Source organism: Cebus imitator, unplaced genomic scaffold, assembly GCF_001604975.1.
Source record: "Cebus imitator isolate Cc_AM_T3 unplaced genomic scaffold, Cebus_imitator-1.0 Scaffold18, whole genome shotgun sequence".
In the NCBI taxonomy this organism is placed as follows: Eukaryota; Metazoa; Chordata; class Mammalia; order Primates; family Cebidae; genus Cebus; species Cebus imitator.
Window position 1 is genome coordinate 10,501,523 of NW_016107333.1, and position 7,687 is coordinate 10,509,209.

The following is a 7,687-nucleotide window of genomic DNA, read 5'->3' on the forward strand; positions in this document are numbered from 1 at the left end:
GGCAATTCTCCTGCCTCAGCCTCCTGAGTAGCTGGGATTACAGGCACACGCCACCATGCCCAGCTAATTTTTTGTATTTTTAGTAGAGACGGGGTTTCACCGTGTTGACCAGGATGGTCTCCATCTCTTGACCTCGTGATCCACCCGCCTCGGCCTCCCAAAGTGCTGGGATTACAGGCGTGAGCCACCGCGCCCGGCGTAATAATATATTTTATTGAATGCAATATATACAAGATATTATTATACATGTACTCAATGTAAAAATTATTTATGAGAGAGTTTTTTTTGGATTACATCTTTGAAATCTCCTATGTGTAATTACACTTAGAGTACATTTCTATTTACATTAGCCACATCTCAAGTGCTTATAGTCACATATGGATAGACGATTCTATAGCATATGGAACAGCACAAGGCTAGAGAGTTTTAGGGCACAAGTAGTCATAGGACTGTTAGGCAAACAGGATGCCACTAATCCCGAGAAGACAGGCATGTTTCTGAGGGCTGTGGCATATAACTTAAGAGTATAGAAATTCAGGTATGATATGACTGGGCTAGCATCCTGATACTAGCACTTTTCAGCTGTGTGGTTTTGAACAAATCATTTATCCACACGTAAGCATCAGTTTATTTATTCATAAAATGGAGATGTAACATTATATCCCAAAAATCAGCAATCTCAGATCACACTTGCTTCTGTTGCCGAAATTACAATGGCACAGACACTTATTCCAGTTTAACAGCTTTATTGAAGCATAACTGATATACAGAGAACCGAACATATTTAATGTGAATAATGGCATGAGTTTGGGCATATGCAAATAGCTGTGATACTATCACCACAAGCAAGGTGATAGACATATACATCACCTCCTAAAGTTTACTTGTGTCCTTTTGGTTTCAGTTTTGGGAGGAGGTGGGGTATTTGTGTGTTTATTTGTTCAGTAAACATTTAACATGAGATCTTTCTTAACAAACTTTGAAGCGTACAATACCATATTGCTAATTACAGGCACTGTGTTGTACAACAGATTTTTAAAACATGTAGTATAACTGAAATTTAATATCTATTAAACAACTCCCTATTTCCCTCACCCCCAAATCCCTAGCAACCATCATTGAATTCTCTGCTTCTACAAGTTTGGCTTTTTAAGATACCACATATAAGTGAGGTCGTGCAGTATTTGTCTTTCTGTGCATGGCTTGTTTTATTTAGCATAATGTCTTCTGAGATCATGCATGTTTCTGCAAATGTAAAATTTTCTTCCCTTCCTAAAACCAAATGATGATTCTGGTGAGTGTGTGAGTGTGTGTGTTTGTGTGTGTGTGTGTGTGTGTGTGTGTTTGTGTGTGTGTGTTGTGTGTGTGTATGTGTGTGTTTGTGTGTGTTGTGTGTGTGTATGTGTGTGTTTGTGTGTGTGTGTTGTGTGTGTGTATGTGTGTGTGCGTGTGTGTTTATGCATCTGTTAATAGATACTTGGGTCATTTCCACATTTTGGCTATTGTGAATAATGCTGCAACAAACATGAAAGTGCAGATATCTCTTTGAGAGCCTAATTTGACTTCCTCTGGATATACACCCAAGAGTGGGATTGGTGGGTCACATGGTAGTTCTACTTTTATTTTTTGAGGAAGCTCCATACTGTTTTCCATAATGGTTGCATCATTTTACAATCTCATCTACAGTGCACAATGGTTTGACCTCTCCACATTCTCTCCAACACTTGTTCTCTTTTGGGCTTTTTAAAGTAGTAGCCATCCTAATAGATTTGAGGTAATATTTCATTGTAGTTTTCATTTGCATTTCTCTGATAATTAATGATGCTGAGCATCTTTTTATATGCTTGTTGGTCATTTGTAGTTCTTTGGGGAAATGTCTGTTTAAGTCCTTCACCCATTTTTAAATCAGGTTATTTGTTTTTCTATTAGTGAGTAGAAGTTTTTGGTTGTTTGTTTTCTGAGACAGAGTCTTGCTCTGTTGCCCAGGCTGGAGTGCAATGGCGCGATCTCGGCTCACCGCAACCTCTGCCCACTGGATTCAGGCAATTTTCCTGCCTCAGCCTCCCAAGTAGCTGGGATTACAGGTATGTGCCACCACACCTGGCTAATTTTTTGTATTTTTTGTAGCGATGAGGTTTCTCCATGTTAGTCAGGCTGGTCTCGAACTCCTGACCTTGGGATCCACCCACCTCAGCCTCCCAAAGTGCTGGAATTACAGGTGTGAGCCTCCGCACCCAGCCTGAGTAGAAGTTTTTCAAATAAGCTAGGGATTAACCCCGTATCAGACATATGATTTTCAAATATTTTTTCCTATTCTCTATGTTGCCTTTTTATTCTATCAGTTGCTTCCTTTGCTGTGCAGGAGAGGAGGAAGTATTTCCAAATTCACATTATGAGGCTGACATTACCCATATATCAAAAGCCAGACAAAGACACTGCAAGAAAAGAAAATTAAAGGCCTATACACCTGGTGCACATAGATGTAAAAATTCTCAACAAAATACAAGCAAGCCAAATTCAATAGCACATTAAAAGAGAATCATTCACCATGATCAAATGGAATTTATCCCTGGGTTGCAAGGATGGGTCAACATATGCAAATCAATAAATGTGATATACCACAGTAACAGAATGAAGGGTAAAATCACATAATCGTCTTGATGTATGCACAAAAAGTATTTGACAAAATTCAAAACCCTTTCGCGATAAAAATGCTCAACAAACTAGGTATAGAATGAACGTACCTCAACATAACAAAGGCCACATTTGACAAGCTTGCAGCTAACATTATTCTCAATGTTGACAAATTGAAAGATTTTCCCCTAAGATTGGGAACAAGACAAGAATACCCATTTACTTTCATCTTATCTTTTCTTTATTTAATGGAGACAGCATCTCACAATGTTGTCCATACCGGTTTCGAACTTCTGGCTTCCAATAATACTCCTGCCTCAGCCTCCCAAAGCTCTGGGTTTACAGGTGTGAGCCACTGCACCCAAACCATGACAATTTAACATAGTACTGCAAGTCCTAACCAGAGCAATTAGGCAAGAAAAAGAAATAAAGGGCATTAAATTTGGAAAGTAAGAAGTAAAAGTATCTCTGTTTGCAGGTAACATGATCATATATGTAGAAAACCTTAAAAAGTCACACACACACACAAATGTGGAAGAAATAAATTTTTAAAAGTCAACATGCAAAAATCAGTGGCATTTCTATACATTTAACAATTAACCACTCAAAAAGAAAATCAAGAAAACAATTTTATTTACAAAAGCATCAAAAAGAATAAAATAGGAATAAACTTAACCAAAAAAGTGAAAGATGTACATTGAAAACTTAAAAACACCGATTTTAAAAAATCAAAAGAAACACAAATAAATGGAAAGATATTCCATGTTCAGGTATTGAAAGACTTAATATTGTTAAACTGTTCATTCTATTTAAAGTGATCTACAGATATTATACATCCTCCCCTTCCACATCACAATGGCATTTTTTAAAGAAATGGAAAAAACATCCTAAAATTCACAGGGTACCACAAAAGACCCAGAAGAGCAAAATCAATCATGAGGAAAAAGAACAAAGCTGAAGGCATCACACTTTCTGATTTCAAAATATGTTACAAAGGTATAGTAATTAAAGTAGCATAGTACTCACTTAAAAACAGACACATTGACCAATAGAATAGGACAGAGAGCCCAGAAATAAACCCACATATTTACGGTCAATTGACTTTCCACAGAGGTTCTAAGAACACGCAATGGGGAGAGGATAGTCTCTTCAATAAACGATGTTGGGAAAACTGGCCACCTACATGCAGAAGAATGAAATTGGATCCTTATCTCACCTCATATACAAGAAATTAACTCAAAATGGATTAATGGCTTAAACATATGACCTAAAACTGTAAAACTACTAGAAGAAACATGGTAGTTTTCTATGTTTAAGCTCCATGACATTGCTCTGGGCAATGACTTCTTACATATGGCCCCAAAGCACAGGCAACAAATGCAAAAACAGATAACTGCATCCAGATTTTTTAACATATTCTTCTCTGCTACATATCACCTACCTCCATTTAGAGACCACCTCCCCTCAGCTACTTATTTTTTAATACAGTGTCACTCTAAGAAAGAAAGATTTTTGTGATGCCCCACAGTGATTCTAGAATATAACCTGAAAACATATTTTCCTGGAAGTTTTTGCACAACAGAAAAGAGTTGCAAAACAAAGCATAAATTTAACACCTGCTAGATATGTGCTCTCAGAGGAGCCCCAAGCCTACCCGATGGGCATTAGATTTTCTCTCTGCCACTGCTATTTGTCAAACTCTCGCAAGTCCATCTTTCCTCCCCAAGGAAGGAAAATTCTCATGGAATGCTCTCTTCCGTGTTTACCCACAGAAAGGAGAGAGAGGTTGTTTCTCACACAAATTTAAGGACTTCCTTTAAGTCCTCTTCCCTATCACAGAACGCACCCATCTCGGGATAAATTATACTGGAGAATATCAGTTTGCTTCAGGGAAATCCCATACCCACTGTGAAAAGTGTGGTAACTCTCCAACATCAGTTCTCCCCTGTTCCTATTTAATAGAACCCTCCAAATATTAGATTGGCACAAAGCCAATCAGTGTCAAGGCTGCATTTCCCATCTAGAACTGGTTATTCTTCAATTCAGAACAGCCATAACTGGCCACTTTTGCAATTATTCATGAATATTCTTGGTGAAAACCTGAGTTTCCATTTTGCCAAAGTTTTCAAAAGAAAAGAGGGCCTTTTTCTGAGCCCTGAGAGCCCCACAGTGATAGTAATTTAGCTGGGCATGATGGTGGCACCTGTAATCCCAGCTACTCAGGAGACTGAGGCAGGAGAATTGCTTGAACCCAGGAGGTGGAGGTTGCAGTGAGCCAAGATTGTGCCACTGCACTCCAGCCTGGGTGACAAGAGCAAAACTCCATCTCAAAAAAATAAAATGAAATGAAATGAAAAAATAAAAATTAAAAAAATTGAGATGAGGATTCAACCTGGCCATCCCAGGTCCTACCACTCCAAGTCCTGCCACTCAGGGACTGTGTGACTCTAAAGTTTTTTTTTTTTTTTTTTCACTTCTCAGAGCCAATATTAGAACCCAATCTGACAAAATTAGAAACCTATGAACATTCCACTTTTAGCAGTGCATTTATGGAGCACTTCACAGGGAGTCACCAAAGTATCAATCAATAAATAAACTACTACCCTACCTTGAACTATTAGGTTGGTGCAAACATAATTGCAGTTTTTGCAGTGTTGGAATTTGCTGTGTGATATTGGAATGCATTCTTAAATAAATATGGTTATGTTATACATCATTTTAATAAACATTTCTCACTTTATTTTTTTGCTAATGGCTTATTACTTGCTGTTTATTTTATGTTTATTTTGGACTACGGAAGTGATGTTAGACAAAAAGAACATCGAAGTGATTTTCTTATTCAAGTTCAAAATGAGTCGTAAAGCAGCAGAGGCAACTCACAACATCGACTACCCATCTGGTCCAGGAACTGCTAACGAACGTACAACGCAGTCGTGGCTCAAAAAGTTTTGCAAAGGAGACGAGAACCTTGAAGATGAGGAATGTAGTGACCGGCCATCGGAAGTTGACAACAACCAATCGAGAGCAATCATCGAAGCTGATCCTCTTACAGCTACATGAGAAGTTGCCAAAGAATTCAAGGCTGACCATTCTGTGGTCGTTTGGCATTTGAAGCAAATTGGAAAGGTGAAAAAGCTTGATAACTGAGTGCCTCACGAGCTGAACAAAAATCAAATCATCGTTTTGAAGTGTTCCTCATCTCTTATTCCTTATTCTACGCAACAATCATGAACCATTTCCAGATTGGATTGTGACATGCGATGAAAAGTGTATTTTACGCAACAACCAGCTCAGTGGATGGATGGAGAAGAAGCTGCAAAGCACTTCCCAAAGCCAACTTTGCACTGAAAAAAAGGTCATGGTCGCTGTTTGACGGTCGGATCCACTACGGCTTTCTGAATCCCAGCGAAACCATTACCTCTGAAAAGTATGCTCAGAAAATCGATGAGATGCACCGAAAACTGCAATGCCTGCAGCCAGCATTGGTCGACAGAAAGAGCCCAATTCTTCACGACAAGCCTGACCTCATGTCGTACAACCAACACTTCAAAAGTTGAATGAATTGGGCTACGAAGTTTTGCCTCATGCGCCATTTTCACCTGACTTCTCGCCAACCGACTGCCACTTCTTCCAACTTTTTGCAGGGAAAAAGCTTCCACAAGCAGCAGGATGCTGAGAATACTTCCAAGGGTTTCTCGAACCCCAAAGCACGGATTTATACACTACAGGAATAAACAAATTTATTCCTTGTTGGCAAAAATGTGTTGATCATAATGGTTTCTATTTTGATTAATCAAGATGTATTTGGGCCTAGTTATAGTGATTTAAAATTCATGGTCTGAAACTGTCATTACTTTTGCACCAACATAATATCTATGCAGGTGAAAGGTGAATTCTCTCTGCTTTTGCTACCAGTGAGGTGCTTGATGATGTTCCTGCAAGCTGCCAGCAGATAGGAGGGGGAAGAGCCAGTGATGAAGAGAACTATTAGAGGGGGAGTCCTAATTGATTAGAAGACCATCCCTCTACAATCCACATCACTTCTAAAGGCCCGATTTCCAGTGCAGAGCTACTTTGAAAATGTTGTTTATGAACGCAAATTGTTACTTGTAAAAATTATAAAATGAGAGACTATTATGAGTATATATAAAATAAGTTGGTCTGTAAATGACCTAAAATGGTGAAGAGAAGAGCACTAAATAAAACCATAAATTAAAAGTTGGGAGCTTGGTAATGTCCAGGAAAAAATATTTATTTTAACAAAGCAAAAGCCTTTTGTTATACAGGAGACTCAGAATGCAGCAAGGAATATGCTGGGCTCTAGAGGGCAGGGCAGGCACACAGCAGCTGGCACTGCTTGTCTGGGAATTAGAAAAATCCAAGCAAGAAGCAGCGTTGTTACTGGCTTCCCTGCTCTCTCCTTGTCTCTCGGAGAGCTGGATACTAGCCCGGCCTGGCCTGCACTCATAGAAGACAATGGGTTATCTACTTCCTTTACCACTAAGTGAGGCAAGAAGCTGAACTGTGTTCCCCTCAAAATTCATATGCTAAAGTCTTAACCCACAATGTCACTGTATTTGAAGGTAAAGCCTTTAAAGAGGTACTTAATGTTAAATGAAGGCATATAAGTAGGATCCTATCCAACATAATTGGCATTCTTAAGAGAAGAAGAGGAGCTACCAAGGATATGCATACACAAAGAAAAGGCCATGTTAGGGCACAGCAAGAAGTCAGCCATCTGCAGGCCAAGGAGGGAGGTCTCATGAGAAACCAAACCTGCCAGCACCTTGATCTTGGACTTCCAGTCTTCAGAACTGACAGAAACTGAATATCTGCTGTTCTGGGATAGCAACCTTAGACTAATACAGGCCATAAAAGAGATAATGTCCTTTTCTTCCTTCTTTCTGAGCTCTGGGTAAAGAGGTTGGATAAAGCCGGGTGTGGTGGCACATGCCTATATTCCTTGCTAGTCAGGAGGCTGGGACAGGAGGATTGCTTGAGCCCAGTAGTTCTAAGCTGTAGTACACTGTAGTCATACCTGTGAATAGCCATT